Here is a 26022-nt window from a genome sequence, read left to right as displayed (position 1 = left end):
TTCTATAGATCCTGAAGTTGTTTTATTTTATGAACAGGGCTAGTCCACAGCTTGACAGGGTATTAATGTAGAGTGAAATAAAATAGAAACTACTGATTGCTTACCAAATTGAATAAGAGTTGTTGCTATTCACTTTAGATAAATGATAGATAAATGATAAATTTAGATAAATTTATCCACTATGCAGTAGATAGATTCTTTCTTGGATATTGCACTGTGTTTATTATGGTTTAACCTGGATGGCTTGCTTGATGATCACACTTGTCTGTCATCATTTCTCTATACTTCTCAAATTTTATCTTTTATTCACTCACCAATTACTAATCCAGTATTTTAAAATGCTGGGCTCATGTTGTGGATACAGCAGTGGATAAAACAAATTTCTCACCCTCATGAAACTTAAAGTCCAATACAGGGAAGAGACAAAAGCAAACAAATACATTTGTCAAGGACTAATTCAAGCATTTAACAGGAGGAATGGCATGGTTAGGTAAGATATTATTTATACAGATAGGTGAGGGAGTCCTCCTTGTAAAGGTGGCATCTGATCAGAACCCTCAGTTAGGAAAGTACTCAATCAGAGAGGAAAATAGGTTCAAAGACACTGATTGATGTAGGAGGATGCTCAGTGTAGCAAAAATAACACGATGGCAAGTGGGGCTGGAGTAAGTGTGGAGGAGAGTGACAGAAGGTGAGGTCAGGAAAAGTATTACTGCCAGATATCCAAGAACCTTTGCAAAAAGGACATTGTAATAAGTTGTTTTTGCTTTGAGCAAGAGAGGAAACACTAAAGGGGTTTGGGCAGAGGAGTGACATTTTACATCATTTTAAAAAATTATCTCTATACAGTGTCTACTTTGTTGAGAATAGGAGGCTAAAAGCCAAAGTTGGGAGTCTACTGAAGAAGTAGATAATTTATTATGCTTACTTTGGATTAAGTTGGCGGGCATGGAATTGAGGGTTGGTTGAATTCTGGAAATACTTTAATGGTGGAAGGGGAAACTTCTTGGTTGGAAATATAGATTTGGGCTTTGTGAGTATAGATGACAATTCAAGCCACAAATCTGTATTGGAATCCTTAGGAAGTAATACAGATGTCAAAGAAAGAGGTCTAGGAATAGACTGTTTATAGAATCTAAAGTTGAAGTGTTCCTACAGGTAGGGACATTAGAGGTCTGCAGCCATTTCAACTTCTCTACAACATAAGATGCTAGTCAACTGTTAACGACATAGAGCTATAAACATTTCCTGAAATCTTTTTTTCTGAGTAGTTCCAAAGTAGAGTCCACCAATAAGAAACACTCATCTATGGTGGAAGAAAAAGAAAAGCCATGATTCTGGAAGCACTTAGGGTAGACTCTTGGGAGGGCAATGGGCTTGAGGTTTGTGGCATTTCCAGAAAAACTCCTGGAAGCATAGCATCAGTGCTTTAGGCACTTATCAAGCTGTTTATCTAATTTCAAGTTCATATATTGTAAATTTTCTATGAAGCATGTTGAACTTATAAAAGCTTCTGTAGCTAATTCATAATATAACTTGGTACAAACAAAAACAAACAAACAAAAATCACTTAAATTGGGCTCTCAACCTAAAAAAACACAAGTTATAGATGTCTTTCCTGGAAAAGTCCATTCATTGTTAATATGCAAGAATGGTTTGTACAACATTGATGTAACCTGGCAGCAAAGGAAAGTGGACTGGAATGCACATGCATGAATAATTACAACCTCACTGTACTAAGTAGTGGGGGTGGTAGATGCTGTTGATGTATATTGTATGGCTATCAAATTCAAAATGACTGAGCAAATAGAGCAATGAATCTGCATCAAATTTTGCTTTAAGCTTGAACATTCCTCTGCAGAAACTATCTGTATGAATCAGAAGGATGCAGCTATGGGCAGCTTGCTGGTTGGCAATTTCATCATGATAATGCACCAGCTCATGCATCGTGTGTCGTACAGAGTGTTTTGGCAAAACATCAAAACACCCAGGTGACTCAGCCCCCCACAGTCCAGATTTGGTTCCCTGTGACTTCTGGCTTTTCCCAAAACTAAAATCACCTTTGAAGAAGAAGAGATTTCAGACCATTGATGAGATTCAGGAAAATACAACAAGGCAGCTGATGTCAATTGGGAGAACTGTGTGAGGTCCTAAGGTGCCTATTTGAAGGGGTTGGAGGTGTTATTGTCTTATCCACAATGTTTCTTGTATCTTGTATCTTTTTCAGTAAATGTCTCTATTTTTCATATTACATAGCTGGATACCTTCTGGACAAACCTTATATATCTTGTCATGAGATGACTATAATAGTTATGAGATGAAAAGAGCCTAGAAGTAAATATAGCAATTTAAAAAATATATATAACTTTAGGCATTTTTATACTGGAAGATGAGTTGTTTTTATTTTTTTAACTTATTTTATGTATTTAAAAGAAAAACATTAAAAAATCATTCTTAAGACCTATTTTACCAGATAAAATAATTTATAAGAAACATATTTGAAAATGAAAATGGATTATGTATAAGGTTCATAAGGATATTTTTATTTCTACTTCACAGATATTTAGAATACTTTTTAGAATATGTGGTTTACATTATTAACTTGTATTTATGCTTGAAGAAGGAATCTACTAAAAACAGACTACTTTCATCTTAAGCCTTATAACTTATGAATAATGAGCAAGATCTGAAGAGTAAGATTTTGTGTGTCACTATCCCCAAAAGTGCAATGATGGGGAAAAGACAGAGGAGAGCTAAAATGAGGTCTAAAGAATGTTTCTCCCATGTCACCCACCCATCCCATTAATGTGCCAAATCCTTGGAAGCAGTAAGCCCAGAATCAAGATCAAGATCCATTCCCACTATGCATAAATAGCACTATTTGCTATTTCTGTGGAAATTAAATTACCATTCATCATGGTAACTTAACTTAACATCCTACTGAGATCTTCATTAAATCAAATGGACTTCTAGGCCTATTTTGACATATTAGTTTATAAAGTAATAAAATGTAACCCTCTATTGTTTGTCTCCCTTATAAAAGTCAACAGAAGACCGTGGATGGAGCCCAAGGTGGGTGGGACTGAGGGTAGGAAGTGAGAGAGGGTGGGGCAGGGGAAAGTGATGGTGGGAAAATGGAGACAATTGTATTCAAACATCAATTAAAAAACATAGTAAAAAAATCTTAAGCCTACAATTCTGAAGATATTAAATTTTATCCACTGTAAATACTGAACATGTTTGGAAGAACTGTACCTTTCACTGAATAAATTCTCTATTTGTCTGTATTTAAAGCCTAAGAGTCAATAAAATTACGCAACTATGGCCACCTGTAAAAAAAAAAAAACTAAACAGAGGGAATAGATATAAAATCTCCAGAGGCTACATTGTGAACATCACCCATATCTTATCTCTAACAACAGCTTTCCTTGGTAAAGGAGCTCAACACTCTCTGAAATACTTAGGAATATTTGCATGTAGTATTTGGGGCTGATTTAGGAGGAGCCAGTACTTGTTTCCATCACTACCACAAAGCCTTTTTTGTCAGGCCTCAGTGGGAACACTCAGGGACAAAGTGGGAATCTGAGGCTCTCAGGACTGAAAGCAAACCTCCCTCTGCCTTCTGGGACACCTCGATCACCTGCGCTCTCTGAATCTCAGTTCCTTCACTCACAAAATGGTGTTGAAAATTCTTCTTTATAGAATCGTTGAGATGACTAGAAATTATACAGGGGAGGGAAAAAGTAGGTTAATAATAATAATAAATACAATAAATAATAATAATAATAATAATACAAGAATAAACTCTGTGTTTCTGTACTCACCACTGTAAACCTACTTTTGCCCACCCCTGTATATTCAAAGAAAGCTATAGTGTCTCAATATTTATGTGCTCGGTACATCATTGGTATTATCATTCTACTATTTTAATGCATCAGAGGAAGCATAAAAAATGCTCAGTGATGAAGGCACTTTCAGAGAAAGTTAGCTTTTTGACTAATTCATTTGGAATTGTCCAGAGAGGGAATTAAGTAAGGAAGTGGGGTGGGTGAAGATAAAGTGATCTACCTAGTTCTCAGCATAAAACTACTTACTGGCAGTACAAAAGCTCCTAATATAGAGATAAAATCAGTAGAAGTATGGCAATAAACATATACAAAGTAGTCTTTTATGTGATGAACACACCCACAATTAGAACACCGTCCAAGACTTCTCTTGAGTTTAGTCCTTTGTATTCTACTGCCCACGCAGGATCTTCAGTTGAGTGTGTTACCCAGATCTCAAAATTAACAAACTGGATTCATTCCCTTCCCAAAATCTTTCCTTCTGCATATACTATCTTGGTATTTTATGACATATCCACTCAGGTGTTCCTGCCAGAAGCAAAGAAGTCATTCTCATCTTTGTTCTTACCCCTCTACTATCCACTCAGCCACTACATCCAGAGAGATCTACCTCCTGAATATTCATTAAATCTGTCTACTTCTTTCCACTTCCTCTAGTACCACTATATTTAACTTACCAACACCTTACCTCCTGCAATAATGATCTTTTAACTAATAGTTCTGTTTCCTCTTTTTTTACTTCAAACTATTTATAAAATATTTCAGTTACAATGTTTTTCTTTTTAATCCAAAAAACCATTTGGTTATGTCCCTCTCCTATTTACAAGTCTTCTATGGTTTCCAATTCTCTTGTGATAAAGTCTCAAATCTTAGAACAGCTTAAAATAATCCATACGTTAGGACTATTTCTCCAGCTTAATTGTAAACCCCTTCCCCTGACCTTTTTGTTAAACCTCAGGACCTTCACACATGCTGTTTTTAGACCTGAATCCTTGCTCCCTTCAGTTGCCTTGTTAATTCACACTGTCATTCAGGACTAAGCACAAATGTTACATTCTCATTGTTGAAATAATTAAGTAAGGAGGCCATTGGACCGAGGTGGCTCTAAATGACTTAGCACCTAAGTAGGCAAACCAAAACCTAAGCCATAGTAAATTCCTACAAGGTTAAGAAATTAAAACCTAAGGACAACCAGTTACAGTCAGCCAAGCAGGCTTCCCTACATAAGGCTACCACTGAAGCTATAGCCAATCAAATAATTTCCTTGCTGTTTCTGCATCTTTCCTATAAAAAGCTTTCCCACAGCTCCTGTTAGCAGAGTGTTTCTAATCACTTTGGGTTTGGTATTGCTGAGTTGAATCGATGTTTGCTCAAATGAACTCGTGAAGATTTTAATATGTCTCAGTTTACTTTTTAACATCTTCGAAACCTGTGACCCCACAGACTAGAATAGATCCCCTCTTTATTTGCTGTCATAATACATCTCTTCTGTAGCATTTAATCACAATTATAACTGTTCATTCTTCACTTCATTTGAAATATCCATTCAACTAGACTGTAAACTTCTTAACAGCAGTCACATTTTCAGTCCTTGTTCTCTAGACAGCCGATTTTTGACAGTGAAGTCTCGGCAATGCTTTATGAATGCATAAATGCAAACTGTTGATCAAGGATGCAGTAAAGAATGTACTTTTGCTTCTCAGGGTATAAATGAATCTAAAGGATAGTCCTAACCTTGTATGCAAGTCCTTAAATATTTTTTTTTTGCCTAGCCTAACATGTAGGATTTCTTCTTTTAAGATTCTATATTGAATATGTAATTAGGAAGAGTTACATTATGTTAGAGCTATGGGACCGATGATTTTGTCACTGGATGTAAAAGTTAAGGACAGGGTTCAGCTTGATGTCATGGGTAATTCTAGGAACTGTGGTTTAAGCAATGTGGGTGTTGTGTTACTCCCTCAAACAAGAAGTTCAGAAGTAGGCAGCTTGATGTCAGAAGGAGGTTAGGGCTGATTTTACTGGCTTTTCTCTTTAACTGTACTCAAGATGGCTGCTGCAGCTCTGGCCTATAAATCTGCATTTCTGGGAGAAAGAAGAGAAATATGTCCAGGACATCTGTGGCATCGTATGAGTCCATTTCTTACTTAAGGTGCACCCCAGAAATTCTTCCCAGTAAATCCACGTACAACTTACTGTTCAGAAATATCATTGCATGGCTAGTCGTATCAGTACAGGAATCTGAAAAATGAGGTGGGAACCTCCTCATTTAGGTGGGGACTTTGCTAATACCAAGAAAATTAGTATTCTCCCCACCCCCCACCAAAAAAAAAAAGCCATAACTGGTGTGGCTTAGTGGATTTAGCACTGGCCTGCATACTGGAAAGTTGCCGGTTCATCCTTGGTCATGGCACAGGCCTGGGTTGTGGGCTAGGTCCCTGGTTGCTGGCTGATTGAGGTTTCTCTCACCTATCAATGTTTCTCTCTCTCTCTTTCTCCCCCCTCCTTCCTTAAAAATAAATAAATAAAATTTTTTTTAAAAAGACTTACTTTAAAAAAAGAAGGAAGACAGTTACTGGAGATGCTACTGGCAGACTCTGCCTCACTTAAAACCACGTTTACTTACTTGAAACACCAAGTTTCATTTCTTATCCCAAAACAAAGAAAAATAGTACAAACTTCTCCAGGTGTTTATGAGTATTGACCAAAATAAAATATTAAAGGTACATCATTGGACTCTCTGCATACATTGAATGTTAAAATAACAACCTCATTATCCAAATAATGTGAAATAAGGTAATATCAACTCACTGAGGGTTCTGGGTTTACAAAGAACTCAAGTCCACTGGCATGAATTATCCAAAGCTGAAATAATTTTAACTACCAAAATGGAATATGGATATTTTACTATAGAAATGATCTTGACTTTTGTACTTTGAAGGGAAACATATAAACAGAAGTTTTTTCTAGAGTAGCTATGCCAGAGCTTGGTTGCTGGAGAATGGCTGACCTCAGACTTCTGAAATTGTGACGGAATGAATTGTCATAGAGAAAGAGATTTGATTTAAATTTCATTAGTTCTACCCAATAAACACATGCTAATTACCTTCTCCATGCCAAATACTCTGGGGATAAAGTAGAAGAGGAGACTCTTCCTCACCCTTAAAGCAGCGATTTTCAACCCGTGTGCCATGGCACACTGGTGTGCCACAAGAATTTTAAAACATGCAGTACCTGATTATTTAGTAAGGGTCACTGACCCTTTTCCCTTTGACTGTCAAATTAAAAAATGACAACAGCCAACACTACAATAGCCTTCCAGTTTTACTGAATCACACTTAGACCTATTTTTGTCAGATCAGCAAAAAATATATTTCTTGGTATGCTGCAGAATTTTAGTAATTAGTTTATTTGCGCTATGAGATGAAAGGGATTGAAAATAACTACCTTAAAGAACTAAAAACATTTCCACACCTAGAATATTTAGAAAATAACAGTTTTTAAACACAAATGTTGTATATGGGTATGCATGCACTTGTGTAGTATATTCTGTCAGTACTGAGAAGATATACTTCTGTCTTTGGACAATGAACTTCTTCAGAGAATCAAGATAAGAATTTATGTTCTCTCTGTCCTGTGCTTATTCGCAAGGCTCTGGAAATCTTGGAATCATGACTTTCTGGCAAGAAAATCTTACAAAGTGGAGAAATCAGTTGATGCTTGTCATTGGAACTTCAAGGTAAAATATGTCCCTAGTCTGTGTTTACAGAGTTTTTAACTAAAATACTCCATAACTTATTCTCATGCCAAAGTATGTGAAGATTGCTTTTCTCATATAATTGGGATTATACTTTCTGTTTACCTATGTTTCAGTCAGTAATACAACATAGTATGTTTCTTATTCAGTCATTTTCCTCATTGTATCTTATTTCTCTCTCTCTTATGTCTTACCTTTTTTGAAATGCTTTTTATGCTTATCCTTCTCCTTTATTTTCTATTTTTTTACAATTACTTCAGAAAAATGATTTTGATTTTATTTGTAGGAAGTGGTGAAATTATTTTAAAGTTCTTTTTCAAATATAATTTATACTACAAGTTAAAGAAATATATCTGTGGACTTACTAACTTTCTTATGTTTTTGATAGACTTTTAATATACATTTAGTAGAATGTTAAGGAATTTTAGGTAGTTATGAAAGAAGGATTTACTATTTCTAGCTGTCTTCTTCTCCCATGGTCTAATCCAACGAAAATGTCTGTATGCACCATATAGTTCAAACCGTGTGTCCAGGCCTGAGGTTCATAAGTTTCTCAACTAAGGAACATCCCAGGGTGTACTCTGTGTTCTTAATGTGGCCACTTAATGGAACTATGCATGGCTTGACAGAAATCAAAGCTTCTGAGCAAAAAGAAAGGACAGCTTTGCTGAACTCTTTTTCAGCATAACCTCCTACCCGTCTGATATCATGTGGCTATTGACAAATATATTAAACTAGAAAAAAAACATAATAAAATATCAGTACTTAAAGTACTGATTAGAATTGGAAGTACAGTTCCCATTCCACATACCTTGCCATGAAGATTCAGTAATAGCCCTAAGAGTATGTGTGAATATTTCTTGGAGAGACTTAACCTAGGAGTTACATTTGAAAAATTGGGTATTGGCATTAAAGAGAGAGATATAGCTTAGTCAAAAGGAAAGAGTAGTGTTAAAATAAGTAAACAAACAAAAAAAACACAACAGTTCTGGGATTGCTTGGGATTCCTGAGTTGTGGGTAATGAAGGCTGAGAGGTTACGATGTCCTAACAAACTTAACAGGGACCTTTGAGGGTGGGGTTAAACCTGTGTATTTTGTGTATACAGATTACTTTCTCAGAAGAGAAAGTAAATGCTTTTGGCTCCCATAGATCTTTTAACTTAAGCTGAATTAAGTGAGCTAATACTTAAAGGACACCAAATGTTCTTTTAGTTAAAAGTATCCCGTGACAATGGGTACAGGCTAATTTGGAGATAAGCATTTATCATTCATATATATACACATACATCACACATTTATTTAACAATTCCAAAAAGCCTATAATTGTTTCTGATGCTAGGGTTTACGGGTGCTGAGGTGAAAAAAAACCCAAGTATGATTCTCACTCTCATGCAGCTTATGTCAAACAGAAGACACAAGATGAAATTAATAATTATAAACACATTTTTAATTATATTCACTCAAGGAGCCATGTAGGAAAAACAGAATATTTAAACTTACATAGTGAAGAAGCTAATTTAGCCAGTAGTATTTAAATCTTTAAAAATATGTTTTCCTTATGATCTACTATGTGAGTCAGGGAGGGAGGGTTAGGTGAGCAGCAGTTGAGTGGCCCAGAGCCACAGGTGTAAATAGCTTTGCTCAAAATAGGCATCCTTAGCAAACCCAAAGCACAGTGACATCAGGGTCTACACACTTTCCATGATTTCTAGAACTATAGTTAACTCATTAATAGAGAAACATTGTAATGTACAGTTTTTTAAATTAGAGGATAACTTGTACACTTGGCTGTGATATTGGATAATACTTTTACTTTTTTTAAAAAGGTTTTATTTATTTATTTATTTATTTTTAAGAGAGGGGAAGGGAGGAAGAAAGAGAGATATAGTAACATCAATGTGTGGTTGCTTCTCATGTGGCCCCCACTGGGGACCTGGTCTGCAACCCAGGAATGTCCCTGACTGAGAATCGAACCTGCGATGCTTTGGTTCACAGCCCACACACAATCAATCCACTGAGCTATGCCAGCCAGGGTACTTCTACTTTAAGATGATGGCATCTCATATTTTCCATGCCTTATTTGTTGAGAAAACACTCTGCAAAAGAAAGGTTACATCTTCTGCTCAACCCCAACCATTTGTTTATTTCCCACCTTCCTCATCATTATTATTAATAAGATGTTTGCAACTGTGAACTGCCCTAGTTTTTATTTTTAAGTGCTTTCTTTTTTCTTTTCTTTCTTTCTTTTTTTTTTGCTAAGTTCATATATAAAGAGAACATACAACTCTCTTTGATAATCATCCTGCCTTCAATTAAAGCAATAATTTCCTGCAATGATGGTGCTATTGTTTGCCCAACTGTAGTCTGTGCACCTGAAATGTTTAATACTACCTTGTTATTCACAGTTTGTTTAATAGTAAACAGGGGTTTATAGTTTGTCAAATTTAATGACCAGAAGAACTGATAAAACATGACTTTAAAGACTTCTCATTTTTTAGGAATAGAATGGTTCCATCAGTGCAAATGGTAGCACGTGAAAAAATTCCATTGTTTATGAAAAAAAAATTATATACTTCTACTCCAGAAAGAAAGTGTGCATAAAGTCCTTGTGCAGAATGGAATGCTATTATTTAGGAAATTATCACTCCCTTGTGTTTTTCAGGTTAGGATTTCTCAAAACTGAATTTTTATGATTCTGATTGGTTTTAGAAATCTATGCAACCAATTTTGGCTCCTAGGGCAGACTAAAACCTTCCTGTTAATGAACTCACCACTTTTTGTTCAGACTTTGAATTTCAAGAAATTAGGCTCCCTGGTGGCAGAACAAATGGTGCAGAGGGATCCAGGAGGTACTATGGGAGTAAAACCCTTCATCCACTTTGCATTTTGGTCCTTCCCTGGGTGCGGCCCTCCCCTGACACACATTCACTGATACTGCCATTCCAGAGCCAGCAAAAGTCCTCAACCCGTATTTCCTGCTTAGGTCAGTGAGCAGTGGTTCTCACAGTGTGCATAAGAATTACCTGGGAGTAACTGCAAAAATCTTTGCCCTCTAGAAATTGTGATTCTGTGGTCATTTCTGGGCCTAGGAGCAATTTTTGTTGTTGTTTTGTTTTGTTTTCAATGACTCCTGGTGAACCTAATGCCACACTTTTGGGAACCCTGCACACACTCTAAACACTACATAGCCATGGTCTACTACGTGGGCTCATACTCTGGTTCTGCCAAATATGAGCTTGCAGATGATCTTGGTCTATAACATAAGGCCAATGTGCAGATAAAATAGGAAATATTATAAAGATTTAAAATACCATCTGATATTTATAGGTATTCCATAGTATTTGCTAGTATTGTTTTGTTTGTTATATTGTTGTCACTTCACTTATTAACTACATCATTAAATTAGCTTAATAATTAAAAGGGAAATATATTGTTAGGGATCAATGGTACCCATGGAACCCACAGTCTCAAAGTACAATTTAGTACCATTGATGAAGCACTGGAATCAGGAGCTAGAAATCCACCAAAGGAGCCTCTGTCTTAATCACTCATAGAAACAGTCTCTCTTCTCTGTTTATCTCTGTATATCTTTGTCTTTATTTCTACCAGATCATTGTAGATCATGGCCAAGACACAATTTCTGAGTTTGCATTAATTCTTCTACTAAAACAGAATAACTAGCCCCATTAAATCCCATTTTCATATCCTTAAAAGAAACATTCTAATTGGTTTTTTGTAGGCTTGTTGATTATCTATCACTGGTCCACCCAGCTGTGCAGTGGGGTGCAGAATCTAAAGTGCAGATATGCTGCTAGGACCCAACAGCATGTGTGGGGGCAATTCTACAGAGGGAAAGGTGTAGTCTGGGAAATGTGCCCTTGACAGTGTCTGCCACAAGGGTTTCCGATATTACCACAGGTAATTAAGATTTCCATAAATACTTTTTGAGTTCCATTAAAAGAATTTCCTGGGATATAACCCAATTATTAGGTGTTATCTGGGTTTCTGAACTTAATATCAGATGGTTTATCACTGGATGAAATGTACCACAGACCATTTAAAAGTACCACAGACCAGGCAGTAGAAACTTTAACAGAAACAAATGAGTCGATAATAATGGCATTCACACAACCATGGGAAAGCTATTTTTGAGTAGTGGCCCTTTTTGCCAGCCCTGAAGAGATAAATGACTGAGTACTGTGTTTCTGGTTAACTCTGCCTGTTAGCTGAATTCAGTTTATTTAGAAAGTATAGACAGTTTGTGGTTGAACCCGATTGTTGAGTCATAGCAATGACTGAAACATACATCCTCATTGTAACTTGGATCTTTGTCCTATCCTTGACCAGCAACTGAACTTCAATTTTGGCATGGAACTAGGTGACAGTGGTCACAAAACACCAACAACTACAGTGTGACCAACCTTTCCAGGTTCTCCCTAGAACAATTCTCTGGAAGTGAATGGACTGGACAACTTGCTATTTTGTCTACTAATATAACTTAAATATCTATTTATTTTAAATAGGTTTTCATGTTTTAAACATCCTGTGTGATGTTTCTGAAGGGAAATATAAAAAAGGTAATATATACTGCCATAAAAAAAGGCTATTGCTTTTGTTTCTTATCTCGACAACATATGATTTAAGTTACAACTAATCATTTGAATCCATTTTGATCTACAAAAGTGGCTAATTCACATAATTTAATTGAAATACTTGCATGACATCCTATGGGAAGATAGTATATTAGCAAGATATTGTTATTACTGGGAAAAATACAACATTAAGCTTATAGTGAAAAACTAAAAATGTTTTTAAAATTATGATTATGAATAGAAAAATGTTCATAAGAAAGTATGAAGATTGATCAATGGTGCTTTGACTGGTAAGTATGATTATGGGATACTTTATTTATTTACTGATCTTATCTTATAAGGGGTATGTATTATATTTATTTAACAGTGTGTAATTTTAATGCAGACACAGTGTTATTTTTGTGGTCAACAAACACTATCCTGGAAGGGAGAGCTTTACTAGAACCTAGATTTGGGATAAAACTATTTCTTTCTCCAAACTGGTTGTTTTCTTCTTTTCCTCTTGTTTAAAAATAACTAAATCATGTTGAGATTATGACTTTTAAAAACTGAGTTTTCATTTAAGGAAACCCCTTTCAGGTAATTAGGAAAAATCATAGTAAAAAATTATTAGAATTTAATCTAAATTAGAGCAACATAATAAATCAATGCATTGTTTATCCTTAATTAAAGCCCCTTCATCCCTGTATTCTTCCTGTTTCTTTCCATTTGTTTAATCATTTGGAGTAAATACTCTTAGTAAATGAAGTTAATTTAAATGTCATCATTTTATTGATTTTCTTACTCTTTTAATTAACAAGACCATTGATTTTTTATCTTTTTTTTTGGAACCACCCTTCAATTATATCAATTTTGGCTGACATAAAATACTTAGCTCAGAAACTCTGCTGAATGAGACGACCAGGGATCTATTCCTAAAGCGTGCTAGTGAGAAATGTGTTTTCTTTCAGAGATCCTCCACAGAAGGCCAGTTAGGACATGTAGGGCAAGGAGAAAAATTATTAGATTTTCTGAGACATTGGTCTACTTTGACCAACTATGTTTTCCTTTTTTTTAAAAGGATGTTTTTCCCTTTGAAAGTTTAAGTTAGGGTAATTAAGTAAAATGAACATCAGGTACAGGTTAGAAACTTGAGGGAGGTGAGGCATGTACAAATAAAATAGCCAGACATAGAAAGCTTTCAAATAAAATAAAGCCATATTAGCTCAAACATAGAAGGTACAATTTTATCAAAATCATTCTTTATCAATAACAGGATTTTCTGAGCTATAATTTTAAAAACACAATTTAGTGAAAACATATGTAAAAGTCTATTATTAAAATTAGTTCTTATTTTTTAAGACTACCAAATTGAGAGTACATTGTTATGTACTCATTTCTTACATAATTTTATTTAATTTATTCATACATTATTATAGTCTGTCCAGATAAAATCTAGCCATTGTTAATATAATAAGAGTAGTTTACATGACATTGATGTAACCTGGCAGCCAAAGGCAGTGAGCTAGAATGCACATGGGTGAACAATGATGATTTCACTGTAGTAATTAGTGAGGGTGGTAGACACCACTGAGTGAGCATGTATACTGTGCAGCTATCACATTCAAAATGACTGAGCAAGTAGAGCAATGAATCTGCATCAGATTTTACATTAAGTGTGAACATTCCTCCATGGAAACCATTCAGCAGCTACGGACAACTGGTGATTGGCAGATTCATCACGACAATGCACCTACTCGTGCATCACATCTCATGCAGAGTTTTTTGGCAAAACATCAAATCCAGGTGACTCAGCACCCCTATAGAGCAGACTTGGTAAATGTGACCGGCTTTTCCCCAAACTGAAATCACCTTCAAAAAGGAAGAGATTTCAGACCATCATTGAGATTCAGGAAAATACCACAGGGCAACTGATAGAGATTGGGAGAACTGTGTGAGGTCCCAAGTGCCTACTTTGAAGGGGACTGAGGTGTTATTGTCACATGTATAATGTTTTTTATACTTTGTACCTTCTTCAGTAAATTGTTTTTATTTTTCATATTACATGGCTAGATAACTTCTGTATGGACTAATTAATAAATATATACATATACAGTTGGCCAAAAAGTTTGTTTAGTATTTTTTTCTGTAAAATAAAGGATGCATCTTTCATTTCACCCATAGCTTTATTTATTTGGATATTTTGAATATGTGAGCTCTCACCTGTGTGGTATAATGTTGATTGGTCTCAGTTAATGTCTTGGTGTGTTTGCTATCAGCTTCAGCTGGTCTACCTGACCATAGAGCCTTGTCCAGAGAGAGATCGCCAGCACAGATCTTTGCAAGCCACTTTTGATATGTTTGATCAGTCACAGCACCTTCTCCATACACTGCAAAAACCTTTTCTGTGTGTTTCGGTTGCATTTTTACCTTTATTTAATTAATACAACATAATATGCTAAAAATGTTGCTTATTTTCTTCATCTTCAATATTAAATTTGCTACACAAAAATGTACCAGTTTTGATGAGCTTTTCTTTTTCATGCATGCTGATATGAAAGCTATCACAATGCAACTAACAAAATAGTTTCAAATAAAGTTAAAGATAACTAAATGAACTGAAAGCTACTAGAGCCATGTTATGGAAAAAGCAAATGAAATTTTTGTCCTACCCATACAAAGCTAACACAAGCATACAATGATCAAATTTTTCTAGATCTGCTATAATATATTCTACCTAGTATATTGGCATGTGCTGTGAAAAACTTAACTAAAGGTCAGAGAAAATTCCTAAAAGTAGCTAGTGCTATTTTCTTAAGGAATTAACTTGATATTTGCTTATGAAAATTAAACTGACCAGATCTTTTGGTGGAGAACCATTACAGACTGACAAATGAAGCTGTATCTCCAAGAATCTGAGGAAACACTGTAGCTTACTTGTCTGTGTAGCATTTGAGTTCTGAGTTCTAAACCTCAGATAACTTTTCTAATACAAAGTTAGTGCTTAAAAACATTCATTGAATTGAATTGATACATCCTCTAGAATTTTTATTCTACCTTTTAAATTGATCCTTCTTTTTTGAGTTTAAGCTAGTGCAAAAATGAATGAAACCACTCCACAATGAATGTGAATTATTTTTAAAACGCTCTTACAAAAGCATATAGCAAATCAAACAGATTAAAATATGGTGTTATATTGCCTGCTTACATTTCTATTCATCTCACTCTCTTTGATGTTGGTTTTAAAATTGGGTGATATGCTTTGTATGGTAAGGTTGGTGGAGTTGGGGGAAAGGTCGGGGAGGGTGTTTTGTTGTAGGTTATTTTGGAAAGTAAATCACTGCTGTCTGCATACAAAATCATATCTTTTGAAATTCACTTAGCAGTGCTTGCTCTTTGTCTCCCCTGATCAAATAGACATACACTGGTATTGATATCTTGATTTTGATATCTTCATGATTTATTTATTTTTAAAATGTTTATTGATTGACTGATTTTATAGGGGAAGGAAAAGAGAAAGAAAGAGAAAATATGTGTTCTGACTAGTGATCAAGCCTGAAACCTTGGCAATTGGGATGGCACTCTAACCAATTGAACTACCCAGCAAGGGGGATATCTTCATGATTTAAAATCTGCTGTGAAAGCATCATTTTTTTTTTAACAAACCTGTTTTTTTTTAATATTTTATTTATTTATTTTTTAGAGAGGGAAGGGAGGGAGATAGAGAGAGAGAGAGAGAGAAATATCAATGTGCGGATGCTGGGGGTTATGACCTGCAACCCAGAAATGTACCCCTGGCTGGGAATTGAACCTGGGACACTTTTGGTTCCCAGCCCGCGCTCAATCCACTGAGCTACGCCAGCCAGGGCTTGAAAGCATCTTTTAACCTTTTTTTTTTAAATAAAGCACTCTGCAGCTTTGATAGCTGAGCCTACTCTTCTGTTTTTGTCTGTTCCCAAGTCCAGATCACTCTGCCTTGAAATAATCAAAATGATGCCTTTATTTATGAGGTGGTTTTTCTTCCAGATTAATGCAAAATATGGGAATTCAAAGTAGATGTTGATGAATTCATGGGTTATAAATCCCTAATCAATGTTAAGGGACATAGCATAGTCTGTCTTTAATCTTTGGGAACTATTAAAAAGTAGAATATATTATAATATAAAGGTACTATTCATGTTTATACCACCTTCCCACATTTAACCTCCTCTATGGGGACCTTTTTCATCTACAAACTCTATCTGCAAAGTCCTTCAGTAGCCACGGTGACTGCTTCTGTCCGTGACTTATTGGAAATGCACTATACCAGATCCAAGAGTTGCTAATTTATATATTATAATGCAGAGTGAATGAGTGGATTATAGTCCTTCTGGGAATTTGAAATAAAAATATGTTGAGAAGTATTAGCTAATCAACTGAACAACTGTGAGGTATCAAAACAAGTTATGAGGGGCCAGTCACTGTGAGCAAGTAGAAGAATGGAGAGGATTTCATCTTGTCCATTGCACCAACACAGCAATAGGTAGAATGCTGACACATAGCGAGTGATCAGTCAATAAATATATGGTATGCAGAGTGACTCATATTTCCTAGATGAATGAGACCGTGACCATACAAAATATGAGAAAATAAATAATTTTTGAGACACTTTGCCTGGATTCTTGTTTCAAATAAAGAGTTCTGAGTTCTAAACCTCAGATTCTTGTAACTAAAAGAGGCTTCTCAAGAGAATGTAGCAAAACAATTCCAAATTTGTTAAGGGAAATTGGCCATCTTACTTTAAAGAAAAGAATATATTTTCAAAATATATTTTTTCAAATAAAAATACTCAGTGGATTTGTTAAGCAGGATATAAATGAAAAAACACACTAAATGAACTTGAAGATGATTTTGAGGAATTCTCCAGAAAGATGTGAGGAAGACATAAAGAGAGAGAAAGATTGAAACAGAAGTTGAAACATGGAGAATTAATGTACAAATGTCAGAATTTATTTAGTAGGAAAAAGAATAAAAAACACATACATGAAAGTTTTGAAAAAATAATGGAAAGTTATTTGCCAGAAATACAGAGATGTGAAACTTAGGATTGAAAGGGGCCAAAGTGTCATGTAGGATCAGTAAGAAAACCTCTCATTCCTAGATCCATTACACTGGAGTTAAGTTTAAGAACTTCAGAGGCAAAGAATAAATTCAAAAATTAGCCAGAGATAAAAAGACAACCTACAAATAAATGAAGCATCACTTTTTTCAATGTTATTTTATATTAGTTTCAGTGGTTAGACAATCATATACTTTACAAAGTGTTCCTCGCAATATTTCCTGTACTCACCTGGCACCATACATAGTTATTACAATATTATTGACTATATTCCCTATGCTGTACTTTATATCCCTGTGACTATTTAGTAACTACCAATTCAAAATAATGAAAAATCACTTTGATATCACATTTCTTATTCAGAATATTAGTACAAAAAAGCAATAGAAAATATTCTTCAACATTTTAAAGAAAAATTTAAAAAAGTTCTTTACAAAACTAAAAAAATATTTAAATATGAAAGAATAGAGATAATTTTAGATAAACGATGTCTAGAAATATTTTAGCCTGGGGAAAACAGAGCTTGCATGCAGTTTTGTTTTGTTTTGCTGGTGGGGGAAATGACCCAGGACAAAGAGAAGGAGACTGGTGAGAGGGAAATACAATGATAGGAAGAGACAATGCAAGATGCATTCTGGAGTTGGACAACGCTTGTGGGCAGCTGGGCTGGATCTCAGCAAGGTCTAGCTGTTGTGCAGAATGCACTTTAGAATTGCTCATCCAAGTGCTGGTCGAAGAAAATATTTAAATATTGACTTCTCTTAATCACCAATGATTACCCAGTGGTTAATTAGGTCCCTATCACCTTCAGGCTGCACATGCAGAAATGCCAGGTAGACATTTGTACACATTGTATGCTGTGATGTTAGGGAAACCCTAAGGCAGAAAGCAAGACATGTATGGTGTGGTAGAGGTGAGCTGCTATTTAGTTCTGTTTGTAAATAACTTGCTTTTGCTGTAATTTTTGAGATAGGAAGTGGCCTGGGAGGATGTTATGAGGCATCATCTAGTTCTAAAATTTACCCAGCATAGGTACAGTTAGAACTCTCAAGGAGTGTACTCCAGTAAGAAGAATACTTAATACTGGAGAATTAATGATGTAGTCATGTATTCTCCCAATTTATCTATTGCAATCCCGCACCCCAACACACACACACACACACACACACACACACACCACTCTGGCTATACTGGCTTCTTGTCATCTCTCATATTTCCTATTCTCCCAAATATCTGAGTGCCTCACTTCCTCCCTTTCTTCATATTTCTTCTCAAATGTCACATTCTTGGAAAGGGTGATCACTCTATTAAAACAATAGTACCTTCTTCCCTTAGCATGCCATGACCACCTTTTCTAGCTTTATTTCTCTTTATAGAAATGATTAATCTTGACATAGCATAATTTAGACATTTATGTATTGCTAGAGATCTTCTTATTCTTGTTAGTTAGCTTTTCCAATTGATTCACTGATGTAGTTCTACTGCCTAGAGCAGTGCTTTGCATGTGTAAGCATTCAGGAAGTGTTTGTTAAAAATGGATACATATAAAATCTGTAACTATAAAACTAGCAGAATAAAATTTATGCAATGAGATGTAGACAAGATAAGTAAGGAAAAAATTAAATATAGTAAAATTTAAAATATGTATATGAAATAAAGGCTTGCAAAAATAAGCACTAATATAAGAATAATTACAATAAATATAAGTGTGTTAGAACTAATTAATAATTGAAAAAAGACTCATATATTGAGTTAAATATAACTAAGCAATATATTTTTTATAAGATACCAATTTAATACAAAGGAATTCCAAAATATTGAACATAATTGGTGGAAAATAGTACACCAGTAGCATATCAGTAAATGGGAAAACAACATACCAATTTTAACAACTAAAAATAGAATTTAAGTAAAAATTGTGATAGAAAATAGTTATAACCATGATGGACACTATAAATTTCAACTATGTAAAATAACTTACAGAAATTACATATAGTCTTCTTTTCCTTGTGTTCGAGCAGTCAGAGAAATGCTAAATTATACTTATAGTTGTAGACCTCTCTATGTTGTTTCCGGCATATACGGAAATATATCAACACTCAGAAAACATGTAGACTTCCTTTTGCATATACCTGGGATCACTGAGAGAACAGAATGGGACTAATTAGTTATAATTGATCATCCCGATTTTTTATTTCATCATTAATCATGAAACTGGTAAATTTAAGAAACATTAGTTTTTCAGAAGAATGAATGGAATATTTTATTAAGAAATGTTTCATAATTTCTTGAAAGATCACATGCTTTTTATCTGTTAACTAAGATAATAAATTATTCTAATATTGAAATATACTTTTATTTTATGTTTACTGTACTTGTTCATAGTGTAACTAACATTCTTGTCATATAGTGAGGGATTTGAGGTGCTAATATTTTAGCCTTTGTGTTTACATGCAATATTTGGCTACAGTCTTTTGGAGGTATGTTGTTTTAGACTGAATGCTTGTATTTTGCTCAAATTTATATATTGAAACGCTAACCCCCAATACATGACAATGGGATTAGGAAGTGAAGCCACTGAGGGGTAATTAAGTCAGGAAGGTGGAGATAACGTGAATGGGATTAGTGATGAGAAGAGGCACTAGAAAGATGATATTGTTCTCTGCCATGCAAAGACACACAGAGAAAACCGCCAGCCAGAAAGAGTGCTTTCACCAGACACAGGATCTGCCTGTGCCTTCATCCTGGACTCCCAATCTCCAGAACTAAGAAAAATAAGTGTTGTTTAAGCCACCTCCTCCATGGTATTTTAGTTGTAGCAGCCTGAACTGACTACGACAAGGGGGTGCTATTTCTGTCAGATTCGGAATCCATGAATGTGTAAATGTCATAAAATGAATTGGGTAGCTTTCCATTTTTCTCAAGTTTAAGCATTGAAAAAAATAATCTCTAAATCATGTAGGCCCCGTGCCTTTTTTGGAAACAGTTTTTGACAACAATCCTAATTTTATATTTGGATCAATTACTTTCCTTGGATTATTGTCTATTTTCATCATGGTTTAAAAATAAAAGTTTAATGTAATATTTTCCTCAGTTTAAAATTCCTGTGTATTCATAACTACATTGCTTCAAAAATCTTCTAAAATGTAAATTTAGAGTATCTAAGCCAGGTATTGGAGGACCAATAGTGTGTGATAGAGAAAAGGTCGTGGTCAGAAGGCATAAAAGTGTTTCACATTCACAATTTCATTTTTATAGAAACTCAATACATTTTTAAAAGACCAAACGAAACAAAACAAAAACTCAGCCTAATTAAATTACCTCTGTAAAAGAATTAAAACTTTTTTGGGTGCAATGCATGTTCTCCAGAAAGAAGGCCTCTGAATATTTGGGGAAATGTCTGTTTTCATAGTGCTTTTGTGTTAGACAGAATCCAGTAACTAATAACCTAAACCTGTGAATATGTTTTCTTACTTGACAAAGAGTCTTTGCAGATGTAACCAGGTGAGGACCTTGGGACGGGACGATATTGCATTATGTACATGGGCCTAATTTAGTCACATGAGCTGCTACACTCAAAGAGAAAAGAGGTGGAAGGGTAGTTCGGGAACTGTGAAGTGAGAAGGACTGGACCCACTGTCGCTGGCTCAGAACATGAAGGCAGATGACCATGAGCCAAAGAATGTGGGTGGTCTCGAAAGGTGAAACTGTCCTCAGCTGAAAGCTAGCAAGAAAACAGGAACCTAGTTCATACAACTGCAAGGAAATGGATTCTCCCTGATAGCCTCAAAAAAGGAATGGAAATGCCACTTTGCTGAAGCCTTTATTTAGCTTAGTGAGACCCATGTGGGATTCCTGACCTACAGAACTGTTGTTTTAACTCATCAGATGGTGGTAATTTGTTATAGTGTAACCGAAAGCGGGTCCAGTTGCCTGCTGCTATGAAAGCCAATACTCAAGAGTCAGGGACTGATGTAAAGGAAAGTGGTTTATTCAGATGCCGGCCATCTGGAAGATGGGGGACTCATGTCTCAAAGCCCATCTCCACCTCTCAGTGGAGGCAGAGGTTTTAAAAGGAGGGAGAGGGGAACAGAACAAAGAGACCAAGGAAGGGGGTTGAAGAGTTCTCTACATGCAGATGAGCACAGTCCATAAGGCAAGTGATGTCATTGCTTTTTAGAGGTACATCTTACAATGAATACTCAATAAAAATATTCTGTTGTATGAAAGCACTGTATTTTAACTCATTTATGTCAGGAAAGCATTTACAGTCTATATATTTTATGTATCTAAGCTTTCCTGTCTTGTCAGATATCACAACCAATGAAATAGCTTCAAAACTCTCCTGTTTGACATTCTGACATCTATTTTTCTACATTATTTATCTTTCTTGAGGTCCTAATACTTCTTAATCCCCAAGAAGCATAAATGACGTGCTGTGGTGGATGAGTGGTTTCAGTTCGTTACTTAGCATCCTTAGTCAATTTTGCTGGGTAACTAAGAAAGATGGGAAGGGTTAAAAGTGAGTTGAGATTATTAAATGAAGTTTTCAAAAACAGTAGTTACTGCAATAGTGAGTATGACATGCCAAATTCATTATTTCATAATAAGAATTTAAAAGCCTGGTTAGTATGTAATTGTTTTGGCACATCCTTTTACCCTAGCATTTTATATTATAATAAAAGAATTGACGCTGCTTAAATTAGTGTTTGGCCATTTCAATATAAAGAGACAGAAGAAATGAAACAGAAGTCACTGAAAAGAATTGGAGTCAAAAGTTGACTGAAGTAAAAATTGTTCTATGCTTCCTCTAATCGTCAATAAAAATCTCATTTGAAATCATTGTTATGGAATGTTATTAAAAGTTCTGCTTCAGTCAGAATTTCTGCCAGATGACTTTGGAAAGATACTGAGCTTTGGGGAAAAATTTGTTACAAGTGGGATGTGGCTAAGCTGTCTTGAGAAAATATTTGTAGGCTTCACAGTCTTTTGAATCCTCCAGGATGTTTAGGAGTTTGAGTGACCTGGGTTTGGGGTAGGCTTCTAAGTTAACTGAGTCCAGATTCAAGTTCACTGAGTTCAACCTGGATGTAGGTTTGGCTAGACCAAGTTGTCTAATTGATACTACATGCTCCATCTATTATTCATTCATCTATCTGTCCAATGGGGAAGACTAAAACTTCCTGATACATAAGAAAAGAATATAAGGAAGACACGTTATATATCTGGTGGTACTACGCATTTTTTAAAAGATTTTATTTATTTACTTTCAGAGAGAGAGGAAGGGAGGAAGAAAGAGAGAGAGAGAAAGACAGCAATGTGTGAGATATACATGGATTGGTTCTTTCTTGCACACCCACAAGCAGGGACTTGGTCCACAACCCAGGCATGTGCCCTGACCAGGAATTGAACTGGCAACCCTTTAGTTTGCAGGCCAGCACTCAATCCACTGAGCAACACTAGCCAGGGCTATTAGCATTTTATTATTAAATTTTGTAGCCATACGTGCTAATTTGTCAACAGCAGTGTCAGTTTTAAAAATATATATATAGTTTCCTTCTTAGCCTATTTGCCCAAATCATTTGTCTGGAAAACAAGTGCCCGGTACTTTGGGGATGTTAATGTTACAATCCAACTTCTGTGGGAAATGGAGCCCTCTAGGCAGGGATCTCAGTTGTGGGGCAACATCCAGAACGCTATTAAGCAATAAATTTAAATAATTTAGAATACAGTTTTTATTCCTCTTTAAAGTCTGCTGCTTTTGCATTATTCCTCTGTATGTTTTAAGATAAAGATATTCACTCTTTTTCTCTGTCTCTTAATTTCCTACAGTTAGGGAGGTAAGGCAGCTTATTGTATTACTTTCCCTGTCATGGAAAACCAAAATGTGGATATTTTAGGCTTTAGGGAGTGCCTTTCTCTCTCCTTGCTGTTTTTCCCCCATTGGAGTTGTCTCTTTTTATGCCTCATATGCTTTTCTTGACATCTGTGATGAGCTGCAGAACCAAGATAAGGAGACTGGTTTAGGAGGTGAAAGGAATTCCCTTGGCCTGGGTTTTCAGGCCAGAGACAAAAAGTATTGTAACTGTGGGTGCACAGCAGCTCGGGGCTTCACACTATAGCAACCAACACACAGTGTCCACTCGCCTGTGATTAGCTTCCTGCTAAAGTGGAGCAGTTGAATATGAAGGTGGACATTATACCATCTCAGTATGACTTAAAAGTGGAAAATAAAAATTTCAGCCAAAATATTATGCATAAATACTTGATATTTAAGTGCAGCTAAAAGTATAAGAGGCCAAATGTGTGAAGAAAAATAACTAGGGTTTTTAAAATTTCAGTTGACTTCACCCTATACAGTTTTTAAGGGAAGTCATACATTTCTTATAGATTGGTGATTAATCTATACTATCTTAACATTCTTTTTTTCTAAAGGTATTTTCTTCTCTGTTTTACATTAACAAGAGGTGTATGTAACCTTGAATCAGCTTTGGAGAGAAATGGAATCTCATGACATTCATACTGGTTTCCACCTCCATCTAACTACCTGGCATCCGGACGATATTATGTGTAGTCCAGTATGTTCCATGATGTTCTTTCAGTATGGTAATCAACATGGACTTTTGGGCTGGGAGGCACAGAAGTTGTTCAGAAATGTATGGTGTTGGAAACTAGATATTCCATAAATGAACCAGGCAGATAGCCATTTTCTTCATGTAGAAACATCATTAATCTTGTATATGGAAACAGAAATGTGGTTACTATTGACTGAGCTCTTTTCGTCTAAAAGAATGCCACGTTTTTCTGTGGAAATATGCTGTCTCTGAATTTTACTGTTTACTGTTTCAGGTGAGTTCAATTTTCTTATTTTTATAAGTTAAAAGTAATTTTGTTTATCTATGTACCAATTATTTTTGAATGTGTAAAATTTCCTTCAATTTATTTTAATTTTCTGATATTTAATGGCTGAATTGTTTGTATATTTCAGAAAAAAATACCAGAGTTCAGAAGTAGAAAGGCAGATAAATGCCAGTTTAATTTTTTCTGTTTACCAAAAGCAGTTTCCTAAGATATCTTCCTCAAATATCTGACAAGTAGCACCAAAAAAATCCTCCTTAATTGTTTGTCAGTTTTCATGTATTTATTTTGAACCTATACTGACTTTTCTACAGATAACCCTGAGTATATCAGTAACTTCCAATGGATTTTTTTAATGTGGTGAGAAAGCATTTCATCTAAATTGAAGCCTTATGTTCAGCAATGGTTCATCATCATGGGACAGTCTTTGTGCGAAGCTCACTGCAATGGCCACTGCAGTTCCTTGTCCTGCACACGGCGTGTGTCATCCAAGGGGGCTGAAGGGAGGAGGCGGTGGTTGGTGCTGGGGAGAAAGGATGGGAAGAAGAAGGCTATGTCAATTTGCGATTTAGAGAAAACAAAAACAGCTTAGTCTTGATGACTAAAATCCAAGACCGGAACCTGGCAATTATGAGCTGGAATGTATTCATGCAATTTATGAGTAACCCTATTTTCAGCTGAAACATAATTCAGAAGAATAACTCATTGCTTGAAAGAAAGCCCAGGTATATCGGCACAGTCACTAAAAAACATTGCTATTGTGCTTCCAGAAGCTCTTTATTACTGAAAGGAATATAAATAGAAAACCTCCCTCACCTGGGGCTTCAAAATGTAGTCATTTACAGGCATTTTACTTTCTTTGTGTTAAAAAAAATAAAATCATCATCGTCCTTTTACAATTTTTGTTAAAAGATTTGTTATAGAACAACTTAATAACATAACATATTTTTTATGGAATAAATATTTCTAACCTGTGCTTAAACTGAATATCATAGAAATGTTTTTCTGAAGGTCACAGTGAAGCTACTCTCACTACAGTTTTGTTCTTTTGTTTTTTTTTTAATTCAGCAAGAAGCTGTTTGAATCGGAACATCGTGTCTTTGGTTCCTGTTAAGCATCTCTCTGACATGCAGAATAATCAAGACCTTCTGGTGAAAATTCATTGGCCTTGAACATGACCGATGAACATATGAGGCTGCTTTACTAATGAAATTTTATGGATCTGCATCATGTTTATGCTGAAAGGTGAGGTCACTCCCATCTCATAAGAATCTGACACCCAGCACAGTGAGTGTCTGAAACATAAAACTGGTATTTGATAACTTTTATTGAAGCAACAAATGAATGAACCTATGAAAGAATGAGTTAATTGGTATGGATGTGTTGTAGGGTTTGTATCCTTACCTAGTCTGGCATCTGGGGAATGGGTGGGCTCCATCATGAGAACTGCTGTTAGATAAGAATATCCAGAACAGCACAACTGTCATTCTGTGAGGCACTGTTAATCTATCAGGGTCCTGTTCTCAGCCAAAGCAAACTTAAGATGTTGTTTCTCAACAAAACTCTCAGGCAGCCACTACCAATCAATCAGAGCTGGCAAAAGAAAGTCAAATGTTTGTCTTTGAAGGTCTATCAGGGGTGTCCAACCTTTTTGGTGTCTCTGGCCCACATTGGAAGAAGTGTTGTCTTGGGCCACACAGTAAATACATTGCAACACGTAATCACAAAAAACATCTCATAATGTTTTAAATGCACATATGGTTTTGTGTTGGGCTGCATTCACAGCCATCCTGGGCTGCATGTGGCCGATGGACCACAGGTTGGACATCCCTGGAACAAATCAGCACAACACTAACTCTATTAGTTAAAAAAAGAAGAGTCTCCCATTTCCC

At 35.5% G+C, this 26022-nt stretch overlaps 1 long non-coding RNA gene across 2 annotated transcripts; it reads left to right on the top strand.

The window, feature by feature from the left end:
- Positions 1-7293: 7293 nt before the first annotated feature.
- On the top strand, positions 7294-25479 carry LOC118498985. Of its 2 annotated transcripts, XR_004901485.1 has the most exons (3): positions 7294-7584; positions 23708-24855; positions 25199-25479. It is a non-coding gene; the product is annotated as an uncharacterized LOC118498985 (long non-coding RNA). The 2 variants fall into 2 exon arrangements; XR_004901484.1 differs by having other exon boundaries at positions 23708-25479.
- The last annotated feature ends 543 nt before the right edge of the window (positions 25480-26022 follow it).

This window comes from Phyllostomus discolor, chromosome 2 (genome assembly GCF_004126475.2).
Source record: "Phyllostomus discolor isolate MPI-MPIP mPhyDis1 chromosome 2, mPhyDis1.pri.v3, whole genome shotgun sequence".
In the NCBI taxonomy this organism is placed as follows: domain Eukaryota; kingdom Metazoa; phylum Chordata; class Mammalia; order Chiroptera; family Phyllostomidae; genus Phyllostomus; species Phyllostomus discolor.
Note: the sequence above shows the minus strand (reverse complement) of the source record. Positions and strands in the feature narration are given on the sequence as shown.